The sequence below is a fragment of the Ursus maritimus genome, unplaced genomic scaffold (assembly GCF_017311325.1).
Source record: "Ursus maritimus isolate PB19 unplaced genomic scaffold, ASM1731132v1 scaffold_17, whole genome shotgun sequence".
NCBI lineage: Eukaryota > Metazoa > Chordata > Mammalia > Carnivora > Ursidae > Ursus > Ursus maritimus.
This window is the reverse complement of record NW_024424119.1, coordinates 48,775,186-48,789,763: the sequence shown is the minus strand read 5'-3', so window position 1 is coordinate 48,789,763 and position 14,578 is coordinate 48,775,186. Positions and strand designations below refer to the sequence as shown.

Below are 14,578 nucleotides of genomic sequence, written 5' to 3'. Positions count from 1 at the left end.
CCCCCCCCCCCCCCCCCCGCCCTTATTGATCAGTTCTTGTCAGTTTCCTTTGTTGTTTCTTCCTTTCTCCTCTTTAAAATTGGAGTTCTCATTGGGGATCTTATGTATATTTACACACCTTTTAATACTATTTGTATGCCGGCTCCCAAGTTGATATCTCAGATCTCTTTCTTGTAGAGCCATATATCCAACTGCCTGCCTGCTTAACAACCTCACCAGGTTGTCTAATAGACATCTGGAATGGAAAATGTCTAAAACCAAACCCCTTTTCTTCTCTTCATAATATGTTCCACTCATAGGTCTCCCCATCTCTAATGAAGAGAATTCCATCCTCTGGTTGTTCGGGCCAAAAACCTTGGTGTTAACTTTCACTCCTTCTTTCTCACATCCCATATCCGATCTTCTAGGAAGTCTTTGATGGCTTTACCTTCAAAGTATACAGTCAGATCGCTTCTTGCCGCCTCTACCTTTGCTATCATCTTGGTCTGGTCATCATCTTCTACCTGGATCTTTGTAAAAAATTCCTAGTCAGATCCCCTGCTAAGGTACCTTTGCCTCTAGCAGTCTAGCTCAATACAATAACTGGAATAATCCTTGAGGAGTATGTCATATCCTATTCATTTTCTGCTCACTCCTGCATTGGCTTTCCATTTCACTCAGTAATAGCCAAACAAGGCCCTGTTTCATCTGACAGTATTCCTTTTCTGACCTCATCTACTGTTATTCTGCCTGGTTTACTCCATTGGCCTCTTTGCTATTTTTCTTTTCTTTTCTTTTTTTTTTTTTACGATTGATTTATTGTAGAGAGAGAGTGTGTGTGTGTGTATGTGCATATGTGAATTGAGGGAGGGGCAGAGGGAGAAATCTTCAAGCAGACTCCCTGCTGAGTGCAGAGCCCCACACAGGGCTCGATCCCATGACCCATGAGATCACCACCTGAGCCCAGACCACTAGTCAGACGCCTAACTGACTGAACTACCCAGGCACCCCACCCCTTGCTATTTTTCAAACAGGTCAGGCATGCTTTAGACTCAGTGCCTTTGCATTTGCTGTTCCTTTTGCTTGAAATTTTCTTCACCTCTTTTAAAATCTACTCTAAACTTGTGAATTAAGCTTACTCTAACTTTTAATTCTGCAACTTGTTTTTTCCCTACTCGGTTCCTCTTACTCTGCTCTCTTATTTTTACATGACACTTGAGTTATTGATTGGCTGCATTATTGACTTATTTATGATGTTTATGATGTATGGCTCTCCTTCCAAACCCCTCTGCTAGGCTGAAGCTCCATGAGGGTAGGGATATTTGTTTTATTTACTGGTGTGTCCTAAATGTTTAGGGACAGTGATGGTACATATTAGCCACTCAACAAATATTTGTGGAATGAGCAAATAAATGGATAGCTATGTGGGGGAGGTGGGGTCTGAGGCAGATCTTGAAATATTTTGATAAGCAGAAGTTTTGGGGAGAAAAGAACAGCTTGGAATCTATTTTCTTTCCTACTCTTCTCTGTGCCTTTCACAAAATCAGCTATCCTTCAAGGGATGGGCATATGAATTAGGACGGAGTTTGAATCTGCTTCTTACTGTGTATATGACCCTGAGCAAGATTTGTGGCCACTCTTGAGGCTTTTTTTAAAAAGTCATTTTTTTAAAGACCCAGGAAGCTTGCTTTTTTTTTTTTTCTTTCTTTCTTTCTTTTTTTTTTTCTTTTGAGAGAGAGCATGTGAGAGCGAGCAGGGGTAGAGGGAGTGGAAGAGAGAATCTTAGGCTCTACGCCTAGTGCAGAGCCCAACGCAGGGCTCAGTCTCATGACCCCGAGATTGTGACCTGAGCTGAAGTCAAGGGTCAGATGCTTAACGGATTGAGCCACCCAGGCATTCCAAAAAAGTAATTTTTATTAAGGTGTATACTTTACATTTAGTAAAGCTCACCCTTTTCGGGTATACAGTTGTTTTGAAGTTTGCTAGATTTTCTCAATTGTGTAACTGCCACAATCAAGATATAAAATATTTTCATCACTTCAGGAAGTTCCTTTGGGTCCCTTTGTAGTCAGTCACCTCCCTTTATCTCCCATCCCTGGCAACCACTGATCTAATTCCTTTCCCTATAGTTTTACTTTTTCCAGGATGTCATACACATGTAGTCACTAGGTCTGACTCCTTTTGAGTCAGACCTCTTTCATTTAGCCTAGTGCTTTTGAGATTCATACATGTTATTACATGTATCAGGAGTTGATACCTTTTTATTGCTGAGTAGTATTCCAGTGTATGGATATACTAACAATTTGTTTTTTCATTTATCAGTTGATGTATTTTTGGGCTGTTAATAGTTTTTAACATTTATGAGTAAAGGTGTTATATATTTTTATGTATCATATATACATTAAAAAGTATTTTTTGGAGGGTGGACCTGTGTTTTCATTTCTTGTGGGTAAATACCTAGGAGTGGGATTGTATGGTAAGTGAATTTCACTTTATAAAAAACTGCCAAACTGTTCTTCAGAGTGGTGAGTCTTTTTCACATTTATCAAATGGGCTGTTAGTTAGGAGCCCATAGTTGGAAGCAACAAAAATGGACTCTGGCAAGGGAACTTAGGAATAAGATACTATGTGGTGGCTCACAGAATCCCTTGGAGGTGCCCCAAATGTAGAAAAGGGGTTTCAGATATAGGGCTACTAAAAGGAAATGACCTGTATGTACCTCATCTACCTCCAGGGGTGGTTGTGAGTAGAAAAAATAATTTCCATGTAATGTCTAGAACTTATTAGGTGCTTTCTACTTAGTAGGGTATAAATGCTTGTTTACTTACCTGTCTACTTCTTTCTTGTCTGTCTTTTTAAAGTAAATTTCATTGAAGTATAATGAAACAGTGCATAAATCCCAAGTATATACAGCTTGATGGATTTTCATGAAGTGAATTCATCCTTTTAAGCAGTACCCAGAAGAAGAAATAGAATATTACTAACATCACAGAAGCCTCTCTCATGTCCCCTACTAGAAACTCCCCACTTTCTGCTGCACTAGGTAATAGGTATCTTGACATGAGTAGTTTTGCCTCTTGCCAACTTTATATAACCAAAGCTGTATGTTACATTTGGTGTGTATGATTTCTTTCAACACTCAGGCTCATTTGCGAGCTTCACCCATGTTTTTGTGTGTGGTAAGAGTTGATTTCATATTCTGTTGTATGAATGTAAAACCGTCCATTCTATTGATGGAAATATGGGTTATTTCCAGTTTTGACTAATGCAAGGAAGTGTTGTTATGAATATGCTTGCATGTCTTTTGGTTTACACACACACACACACACACACGTTTCTGTGGGTATGTAACATGGAGTGGAATGACTGGGTCATGGATTCTGCCATGTGTAGCTTTAGGAGAGAGTGCCAAGAAGTTTTCTAAAGTAGTTTTTCCACTTTATACTCCTGTCAGTAGTACATGCAGGTTCCGGTTGGTTACATCTTTTTTGACATCTTTGTCCTTTCAGTAAGACTTTGTACCCAGGATAACACTTGCTTGATTCTACCTAATCAGTTCCATGTGTCTATTATATTAAGTCTTTGATTTTTTAAAAAAAATCTCTGTCCTCAGTATCAAGTACAGAATATAGGATGTATATGGTAAATAAATGCTCAGTGGAAGTTGCATGAAAAAAATAAAGACTGTAGGCTGGGTAATCTTGGCATTTTTTTGGGAGAGAGAACTTTGTGATCTGACTGAATTAGAAGTGGATGGTATGTTGGAAACGGTGAAAGGGTTGAATTAAGTCAGATGGAATCTGATTGGATTCTGTAAGTAATAGATAGCTCTTTTTTGTTTTCGGAACTGGGAGAGAGTTCATGAAAGCTATTTTGTTCTGTGAATGAAGAATCTCATTTTTGTTTAAAAGTGTGCCCAGCTCTTAGGAAACAGTAACAAAAAAAGATTTGGGCTGATGATTGGACACAGATTAGACAAGGCATGGGCTGGTGTCTATTTGGTCGGCTTTATCTCTTCTTAGTTTCTTCATAAATGGAGCTCACATCTCTTTGTCAAGATTAGAACTAATATAAAAATGTGAGTAGGTTTTTTTTTCTTTTTCTCGGCAGATTTTATTCTGTGGCAATCCAAGATTCAGAACTTTAAAATGTATGTTGCAGAGTATAATTTATGGAAGAAAGGAAGTTCAGCTTCTTCCAGTGTCAATCCATGTGGAATTTTGACTAGCTAACTGTAGTATTTCCAAAGTGGCTTGCCTACCTTCTCTTCTGCTTTGTTGTTCTACTCTAGCACCTTTGTTCTGTTTGTGTCATAATCAAAAATAAGATTTTTACAAAGTGGCATGAAGTTCATTTCATAGTTTTTGTTAATTAAAAAGCACATAAATATGGGGGCATGGGTGGCTCAGTTGGTTAAGTGTCTTTCTTCAGCTCAGGTCATGATCCCAGGATCCTGGGATCTTGCCCTACATCGGGCTCCCTGCTCAGTGGGGAGCCTGCTTCTCCCTCTCCCTTTGCCTGCCGCTCTCCCTGCTTATACTCTCTCTCTTTCTGTCTGTCAAATAAATAAGTAAAATCTTGGGGCACCTGGGTGGCTCAGTCGTTAAGCATCTGCCTTCGGCTCAGGGCATGATCCCAGGGTTCCGGGATCGAGCCCCACATAGGGCTACCTGCTCCGCTGGGAAGCCTGCTTCTTCCTCTCCCACTCTCCCTGCTTGTGTTCCCTCTCTGGCTGGCTGTCTCTCTCTTCGTCAAGTAAATAAAACCTTTATAAATAAACAAACAAATAAAATATTAAAAAAACAACAACACAAAAATATAATGTTTTTTAGAATCAGATTTTAGTAGAAGAGAATAAAACCAAGAGGAAAAAACCTTGTAATGTTAAATCTGCATTGGAAATATCAATATGAACTTATGATTTAAAAAATAAGTATATTTACTTGCCCTATCCACTGAAAGGACCTATCAGCAATGACATCCAGTGGAGAAGAGCATACCTAGTGCCCAAATAACTTAATTTTCAGTGCCATTTCCCACTAAAAGAAACCTTGGAGAAATGTTCCTTGGAGCTGGTTCTAGATGTGGGGCAGGAAAAGTGCTAGCTGAGTCTGGGACATCTTGTGTCAAAAAGCAAGGGAGCTGGGGTGCCTGGGTGGCTTAGTGGGTTAAGTATCTAACTCCTGGTTTTGGTTCAGGTCATGATCTCATGGGTCATGGGATCCAGCCTAGCATCAGACTCCACGCTCAGTGGGGAGTCTGTTTGAAGATTCTCTTCCTCTGCCCCTCACTCTCACGTGCTTTCTCTCTCTCTCAAATAAATACATCTTAAAAAAAAAAAAAAGCAAGGTTGCTGTCAAAGACCAGCAGTTCATGTCCAGAGGACCCAGGAACTCACTTGTAAAGCCTACCCCAGATTTGAGACAACTTGTGTATGCATGATGAAGAACTATGGCAATGGACATTGAATTTTAAGAATATTCTATTAGTTCATAGGGAGTTGGGGTGGGGGGAGAGGAGGGTGAGGGGTGTGGAGAGAAAGGTAGAGCTCTTCTTTGCATAAGATCACCAGAGAATAAATGAAAAAGGAATGATATAATTAGAAAATCATCTTTTTGTATACCCCAGTGTAATAATTTAGTTCAGGCAAGGATCATTGGCGGATGCAAAAACTGCTAAGTTGTTAGGGAAAAAGGATATTCACACAGTATTAAAGTATCACGTCACAGATTACTTACTACTTACAAAAGGGAAAATAATTTTATAATGTGGAGATCTGGCGTTTATCACCTTAACCAAGTGATTAATCTTAGGATCACCAAGGTGACATCAAGTACTCCCTGACTTGATGCAGTAAGAACTATGTAACATTACCTCTGGTTATATTATTGCCAGAAATGAGGAAATAATCAGAGAAATCATAATGTGGGGCATTCCATATGACAGTTGCCCTAGACTCCTAAAAAAGGCACTGACATGAAAAATGAAAACAAAGGTAAGGAGACTGGGGTATTTTTTAATAACCTTTTTCTCCTTGATTACTTTGGAAGCTATATAGTCTTTTTCAGTTCTTTTGATGGATTTTTTTTAAAGAAAATTTGTCATGCATCTTTGACTTACTAGAGTCTGTTTTTACTTGATACTGTTACCCTTTATCTTGACAATGTATGCATCTTAGAACACTTTAACTTCTTTACCCGCATCTCAGCTTAGTTGTTATAGTTGTGTACTTTATATATTTAAACCTCACAAGTCAATATCGTTATATTTTGTAACATTTGAACTGTTAGTATTAATTTGAATTTATCTGTTTACAGTTGACTCTTGAACAACACAGGTTTGAACTGCATGGGTCCACTTGTACATGGATTTTTTTCCGTATAGTATAGTACTGTAAATGTATTTTCTCTTCCTTATGATTTTCTTTTCTTTCTTTCTTTCTTTTTTTTTTTTTAGATTTTGTTTATTTGAGAGAGAGTGAGGGCGAGAAAGAGAAAGAACTCACAAGGAGGGAGAGGGAGAGAGAGAAGCAGACTCCTCATTGAGCCCGGAGTCTGATGAGGGGCTCAATTCCAGGACCCTGGGATCATGACCTGAGCTGAAGGCAGACCCTTAACCAACTGAGCCACCAAGGCACTCCTTATGATTTTCTTACTAACATTTTCTCTAGCATACATTATTGTAGGAGTACAGTATATAATACCTATAACATACAAAATATGTGTTGAGTGTTTATGTTATCAGTGAGGTTTCAGGGCAGCAGTAGGCTATTAGTAGTGAAGTTTTGGTGGAGTCAAAAGTTATATGCAGATTTTGTGCATGGGGAGGGGTCAGCACCCCTAACGTCTTATGTTGGTCAAGGGTCAACTGTATTTATCTATTTCTTTGCTCCTCTTCTGTCTGAACTCTGATCTTTTATCTGTGATAATTTTCTTTCTGTTGGAAGAACAGCCTTCAGAATTTTTTTATTTTAATAAATATTTTATTTATTTGACAGAGAGAGACACGGCGAGAGAGGGAACACAAGCAGGGGGAGTGGGAGAGGGAGAAGCAGGCTTCCCGCCAAGCAGGGGGCCCGATGCGGGGCTCAATCCCAGGACCTTGGGATCATGACCTGAGTGGAAGGCAGACGCTTAATGACTGAGCCACCCAGGTGCCCCTAGAATTTCTTTTAGTATAGGTCTTCTGGTGGTGAACTCTCTTTTCTCCCCCCACCCTCCCCGAAAGTGCATTCATTCCTGAAGGACATATTCCCTGGATATAGAATTCTGTATTGCAAGTTACTTTCTTTAAGCACATTGAAGATAACCATTCCTCTTCTGGCTTCCATTGTAAATATCGAGAGCTGTCAGTCTGCCTCTCCTTTGAGGGTAATTTGTCTTTTTGCTCTCACTTACATTTTATAACAACCTTGTGGGATGTAGGTTTTATTTTTGTTTGTGCAGGTGCGAATAGAAACTCAGGACAACTTGCCAGCCAAACAGTTAGCAAATGGTAGATTAAAATCCAGGTCTATTGGACATCAACTCCTGTACTTTCCCCACTTTGCCTTACTGCCTCTCACTAAAGAAAAGTATATACTCATCTCTTCAACAGTATTTATTCAGCTCCCGTTATATGTATAACACTGCTGCAGACTGAGGTGGATACCAGATTTTGAGGCATAATGCTGACCCTCAGTTTTATGGTTTAGAGAAAAACATGCCAAAAACATTAGAGTTGCAATGAGGCAGTATATGGCTAATAGCTAAAATGGTGATAGCTTGCAGTAATTAAAGAGTTTATGCAAAGGGAATTTCACATTTGTCTGGAAGTGCCAAAGATTGTCCTGGAAAGAAGGTGGAATGTTGTCTGAACCCCGGGCAGATTTGTTGAGGGTGGAAATTGTAGAGGCTGTTTTAGGCAGGGGCAAATCATTTGAAGAAAGGCACGGAGGGCTAAATGATGGATTTGGGGGATGGCAGCACCGTTGATTTGGCTCTAGCTGAAGGTTGTAAATGTTGTTGGAGATAAGATTGTATGTGAGGTGATGCCTCATTATGGAGAGCCATATATTCCTATTCTCTATCTTCTAGGTGGCAGGGAGCCCTTGAAGAGTTGTTTGGGGTGGAGTGATACAATGAAAGCAGAAAGTATTACTTGGAGGGTAAGAGCTTGTCCTGATTCCATATTCCAACCTAAATTTCAAATTATGGCTGTATCACTTCCTCACTAATACTGTAAGTTAGTTATCTTTTCAAAGCCTCAGTTTCCTCATTTGTGAATTTGAAATAATTATAGTACTTCATAGTTGTTGTGAGGATTAACTAAGTTAATATGTGCAATGTACTTAGAACAATGGCTGGAACAGAGTAAGCACAATTTAAGTATTTGGCATCATTTTATTATTATTACTAAATGAGATGATACATATTAGTAACCAGTGTCTGGCACATGGTTAATCACAATTCTGGTTACCAATAGAATGTGTATAGGATAAATATTATTAACCAAATTATCTTTTCATACCGTTGCACCTGGGTATAGGGAATGTAAAACCTTTGAAGTCGTGTTAATGTATGGATAAGCTATGTGATTCACTGAGGTCATGTCCCCATTGCATCATTTTTGTGATTACGTATTACATATCATTCCTAATCTCCTCAGTTAATTCATTTTATCAGTAACAATAATAGTGAAGAAAACATCCCATGTTAAGACTCTGTCGTCAGGGGGTGCCTAGATGGCACAGTCAGTTAAGTGACTCTTGGTTTCAGGTCAGGTCTGTTGGGCTCCACACTCAGTGCAGAATCTGCTAAAGTTTCTCTTTCCCTCTCCCTTTGCTCCCTGCCTCCCCCTGCCCTCCCAGGCATGCACGCTCGCTCTTTCTCTCCCAAATAAATAAAGAACTCTTTAAAAAAACCAGACTCTGTAGTCATAAGAGAGAGAAGGAGGTAGTTAAATCTGTGATGAAACTTGTGTCATAGGAGGAAGCTGTAAATATGCCGTAGGAAAGATGTAGGAATTGTGCTGGTTCCTGAATTTAGAAACATCATCTCTGGGTTCTATTTAACATTGTTTCTTCAGGAAATGGTGTGTAACCTGAGGATGCTAACTAAGCTTCCGCCATAGGTATGAAGAATAAAAAACCGCTTTCTCTGTTAACATTTTTTCCAAGGGAAATTGTATAAAGTCATTGAAGCTACAGGACTGACGGACTAGGAATGCATTTAAGTGAGGGCTCATTAATCTTTTAAGAAGTAGAAAAGCAAACATATGTCAGAGAAGCAGTGTGGATTTACAGTATTAAAATGCCAGTATCTTCAAATATTGTCACAAAGGAGAATGGGAAATGATTTAAGAATGGATACCACTTATGTATTTCTTTTAAGGTTGAATAATGCAGCATAAAACCAGATGACTTTACTGACAATATCTGACAAGCAGCTAATTGTAATTTTAAGTGAGGTTTAACTTATTTAACTTATTGGAATGATTTTGCTAGAGAAATTTCCTTTCAGTTAATGTACTCTTTAAGTCTAGAGGGACTAAACACATGGTGCTGTTTTTTAGATTGTATGTCAGATATTCTGTGGTCTCTAATTACTAATGATTTGAACATTTTTGTTTTAATTGGCAGTTTTTTTTAAAAAAAGAAAATTCCTGTAAATACTTCCACATTTTTCCTATTTTCTATATTCTTTGTGCTTTCTATAAATTGGCAAGGGAAGAACTTTGCATATGGTCTGTTTTTCTTGGAATAAGGTTTTTTTGTGTCTTCTTTTCTTTCTGGTCTGCTTTCCTAACCTTTGACCACTCTGTTAACAGATGATCAATTTATCCTTGTATTCATCATTTTGATTAACTGTTTCGAAAAAGCTCAAGTTCTAACAGTGACTTAAGTTTTCTCATGACAGCATCCTTTAGGATTGTATAACTCATTTCATTATGACAGTTTCGATTCTTGAAGCTCCTTTTATCTTTTGAGTTTTTATCTGTGTAATGCTGAATGGAAGGCCTAACCTTAACATTTTAAGTTACTGGATGATTGTTTCTTTCTGACCCCTTAAGCTGAATTTTTAGTTAGTTGGCTGTACCTTATGAAGTAGACAAGGCAGGTATCTTTTACTTGAAGACACTTTAGTGTAGCGATCCACAGGTTTTGGCACCTAACAGATTTGGGTTCAAATTGTACATTTGCCCTTGTGGTGAGTCTCAGCTCCTCAAATGAGGAGCCTTAAAATGGAGACTGATCATGGGCTGATGTAAACATTAAGTTAGATTATTAATGTAAAGTGTCTTGTACACACTGTGGTACATGGGGGATCAAAAATGAAGTAACTGCCAAGGTGATGATTTTACAAGATTGGTCGTGATGTGGTAGCAGTGTTTGCTGTTTATATGAGCAGTTTCCTCAAATGAATTATCTGGGAATAAAGCACCTTTAGAATGAATTGTAGTCAGCATCTCGGTTGAAACACACTCTTATACACTTGAATTTTCTTCCCAGCAAGCAAAGGGTGCACAGTAACTGTGCTCATAGCATCTGCTTGCTTACAGCCTAGTAGAGATACTGCCCTAGGGCAAGATTGTCTAAGTTATGAGTCATATGCCTCCCACGAAAATACCAAGACAGACACCTTTGCTTGGTGGCTCAGTCCATTAAGCATCTGACTTGATTTTGGCTCAGGTCCTGATTTCAGGGTTATGAGATCAAGCCCTGAGTTGGGCTCAGTGCTCGGTGTGGAGCCTGCTTAAGATTCTCTCTCTCTCTCTTTCTCTCTCTCCCTCCCTCCCCCCATTTCCTTGCTCACATGTGCGCGCGCTCTCTCTCAAAAAAATACCAAGACAGTCATAATTGGGTCATTAGTCATTTTTTCATTTGTTTATTTTTTTGACAAATATTTGAGAGCTTACTCTCCAGGTACTGTGATATATACAAAGAGTACGGCAGAGAACAAAACATAATATCTGCCTTTAAGGAACATGTAGTTATAGAACTGTTCAGTGGTGCAACATAAGGCAAAGCTAGTACAGAGGGAGCATGTGGGAGGGCTAATTTATTCAGTCCTGGCTGGGAATGGGCCGAGGTAGAGGTCAAGATCAGGGAAGGCTGCTGGGGAAGGTGCTGTCTAAGCTGAGGGCATAATGAGGGTAAAAGGTCTAAGAAGTTAAGGGTGGTATTTTGAAATTTTTATTCTAAGAGTTGAGCATCTTATTTCTGAGAATAGGTTACTGAGGAAGCATGCTCACGTCTAATTTCCAGCAGAAGTGGGAAATCAGATTTTAGAAATGCTTTCTTTTTCTCGTTGTTGGGGATAGGGAGGGAGTGGGCCTAACTTTGTGATCTGGAAAAACTAGAGTCCGGAATCTCACTTGGAAGCTGGAGTTTTAAACATTACCAACGATGTCTTTATTTAGTTTCTGTAATTTTGTTACAATAAATGTTGACTCAGTAGCAAAAGGGATTAGCATGGTTCTGGTCCCTACCCCACCTCCATCCTTAAGAATTAAGATCTGAGAGGCTAAATGATTGGGTGAGCAGTGCAGATAGTACTAAGAACACTGGGCTTTGGAATCAGGCAGCTGATTTAGTACATGAATCATAAATAAACATAAATAACATGAATACATAAACAAACGAATTCATATCTTGGCTCTGTCATTCACCCTATGGTATTGGGCAAATAATGTCTCTGTTAAGAAGGTTGAAAGACATTCTTGTTTAGTTTCAAAATGGGTCTTGTTAATGTAGATGGTTCTTCAGGGATGAGGAACCCAAGACTCAGGTAAGTTACATACTTGCTCTTCTATACACATATATGTATGTATATATGTGTGTGTTTGTGTGCATGTATATATGTATATATGTCAAGATTCATAAAGATGTTAATAGATTTTTATGTTTGTTCTTTCATAACTGTATAAGATAGGTAGATAGAGGTGTAACCGCAGAAGAAATGAAGTGGTGCTTTGAAGGGAGAATTGGTTTTAGACTTGAGTTGGGATGAAGGAAGGCTTCCTGGAGAGGTAGCCTTTGAGAGATGAGTGGGCTTTTTTGGCAGATGCTTTATAGCAGAGTGAGTCATAAGGAGCTCCAGTTCTGTAGACAGGTTATCTGGTTTGAATCCTGGCTTTGCCATTGACTAGCTGTTTGATCTCAGATAAATTACTCTTCTAGACTATTGTTTCTTCTGTAAAATTGATATAATGACATCTTCCACAGAGGGTTTTTGAGGATTAAATGAAGTAATGCATGTAAAATGCTTACCCAACTGCTTGGTGTACAGCAAACATTGCTGTTATTGCTGTGGCATCATCATTATTACTGATAGGGATTGGGGAGGCCTTTTTAGGCAAGAGAGAATTTATTCTGCTCTGTCTTGATAAACTGTCGTTTTTGGTTTGTTTGTTTTTTAAGATTTTATTTATTAGAGAGAGGGAGCACACAAGCAGGGGGAGCAGGAGAGGGAGAAGCAGGCTTCCCACTGAGCAGAGATCCCGACGCAGGGCTCTATCCCTGGGCCCTGGGATCATGACCAGAGCCGAAGGCAGACGCCCAACTGAGTGAGCCACCCGGGTGCCCCTAAACTATCAAATTTTGATAAATAATCTAGTGGTTGTATTTTTCCGTTTATGAATCACACACTGAATAATTGAGATTTAGTCCAGATTCTTCTTGAACTGCAGAATTTGTTGCAGACTGAAAAAAACACCAGTCACAAGCTCATGGTGTATTGTGTTGCTGTCCCTTGAGTTCAGGACTCGCTGTCATTGGTTAGGTTGGAAGGGTCATCTTCTCTGTTTATATAACACTGTACTTTCTAAAATACTTGCCCAACTGTTACTCCGTGATCCTCACAGTAGCCTTGTGAAGCACATAGAGTGGGAAGTCTTATTTTTTTCCAGAAGCAAAATCCACAGGGCCAGGGGAAAGGTCTCTGTGGCTGTTAGGGCCATTCCAACATTATATAGCCCTGGTCTTCTGACTTACATTCCATTTTTTTCCTTTACTTTTTTGTGCATTGAAGTCTGTCAGTAAACCTGAGTTTGCATTTAATTGCTGCCATTTACTAGTTGAGTGATCTTGTAAGAGTTCTTTATGAGTCTGTTTTTCCATCTGTCAGATGATGAGACCTTGAATCACACAGGATTGTCTGTGATGCTGAATTTGTGTAATGCTTTGTAGGAATTGCTTTGTATAATGTTGTAGGTAGTGTGTATTAAGACACAGTTTATTCACTAATTGCTGTCTTATCTGCCTAATGATAATGCAGGTGGGAAATAGTCCTATTTCAATACTGCCTCTAATGTTTTTATCCTACTTACTTGAGGGTAAGATCTTTGATAGTGATGTGAAGGCTCTATCTTGGGAAAACCTAGGTGATCTGGGAGTGTTTGACAGGAGAATAATAATACTTCACAAAATAACAATCTATTTTTCACATCATTACTTGTGTTGCTTGGTCTTTCCCCTTTGTCTTTCTCTTGCTCTCTCCCTTTTTTGGTTTAGTATTACCCAGGTGGTTAAACAATTTAAAGCTTTCCAGCTAATAAATACATTATTTTAGAAGTTTGAAGTTTCTTTCCCACGGGAAATTCAGACAACGGGATTTCTTTTACATATGAAGATCATTTTTCATGTGTGTTTATCAGTTATTTATATACTGTTTTCCTCATGAACCTCTGTCAGAGGTAGGTGAATATATAGTTCTATAAATACCATATTAACTGGAATTACAAAATGTACAAATTGAATAGAACAAATTATTTCTATAATCTTATTTTTTGTTGAATGTTAAATATATACATGGGCACTTATTTATTAAGTGGTTGAGTTATTGTTATGAAAACCCTAATCTTAAGTTTTCTAATAGCTGAGAAAATCTGCAGTAAGGAAGAATTTTTGCATTTGACTTGTTCTTTTTCTGAACAGAGGTTGTGAAAAAACACTGAGGTTGACTTGGAAGTGTCATTTATGAGTTATGAGACTCTTGAGTTGGCATCTACGTTTTAAGGGTTGGGCAAGAAACAAGTTTTAAAATACAAGGATATTTTCTATGGACATGGAAGTTTTTGTTCCCTTTCCAGTATGTAGCAAGCTATGAGTACTTATTAAATTGCAGTTTCATGAATACTGTTGTATTGAGTATGCCAGGAGTCCAATTATAGTTTGTGACATAGACATAATAACTGGCCTAATAACTTAGGATACCATGTCAGCAATTCATATTTTTGAAGTTATCCACATTAGGAAAAATAGTATAACAGCTGTTTACAGCTGAGTAGATTTGACTTTAATTAAAAAAGTTATACTCCAGGGGCCCCTGGGTGGCTCACTTGTTAAGCGTCTGCCTTCAGCTCAGGGCATGATCCCAGGGGCCTGGGATCGAGCCCCACATTGGGCTCTCTGCTCTGCTGGGAAGCCTGCTTCTTCCTCTCCCACTCCCCCTGCTTGTGTTCCCTCTCTCGCTGGTTGTCTCTCTCTCTGTCAAATAAATAAATAAAATCTTAAAAAAAAAAAAAAAAAGTCATACTCCAGTCAAGAAGACCAAAACTCAGTTTAGTCAACATAGGCTTTAGTTAACATAGGGTTAGAAGCTTTTAAAAAAATTGTATA

General features: G+C 38.7%; 1 protein-coding gene across 2 annotated transcripts in view; it reads left to right on the top strand.

The window, feature by feature from the left end:
* The window catches only part of LOC103670335 (spermatid perinuclear RNA binding protein), a 127,109-nt gene that overhangs the window by 37,390 nt on the left and 75,141 nt on the right, over window positions 1–14,578 (top strand). Inside the window, exon 1 of one of the 2 annotated variants that reach the window (XM_008698785.2) lies at window positions 8,110–8,125. The exons of the other annotated variant lie outside the window; for it this stretch is intronic. The gene's annotated coding sequence lies outside the window, so the exon portion shown is untranslated. Of the gene's footprint in view, window positions 1–8,109; window positions 8,126–14,578 lie in introns of those variants that run through there. 2 annotated transcript variants of the gene reach the window in all.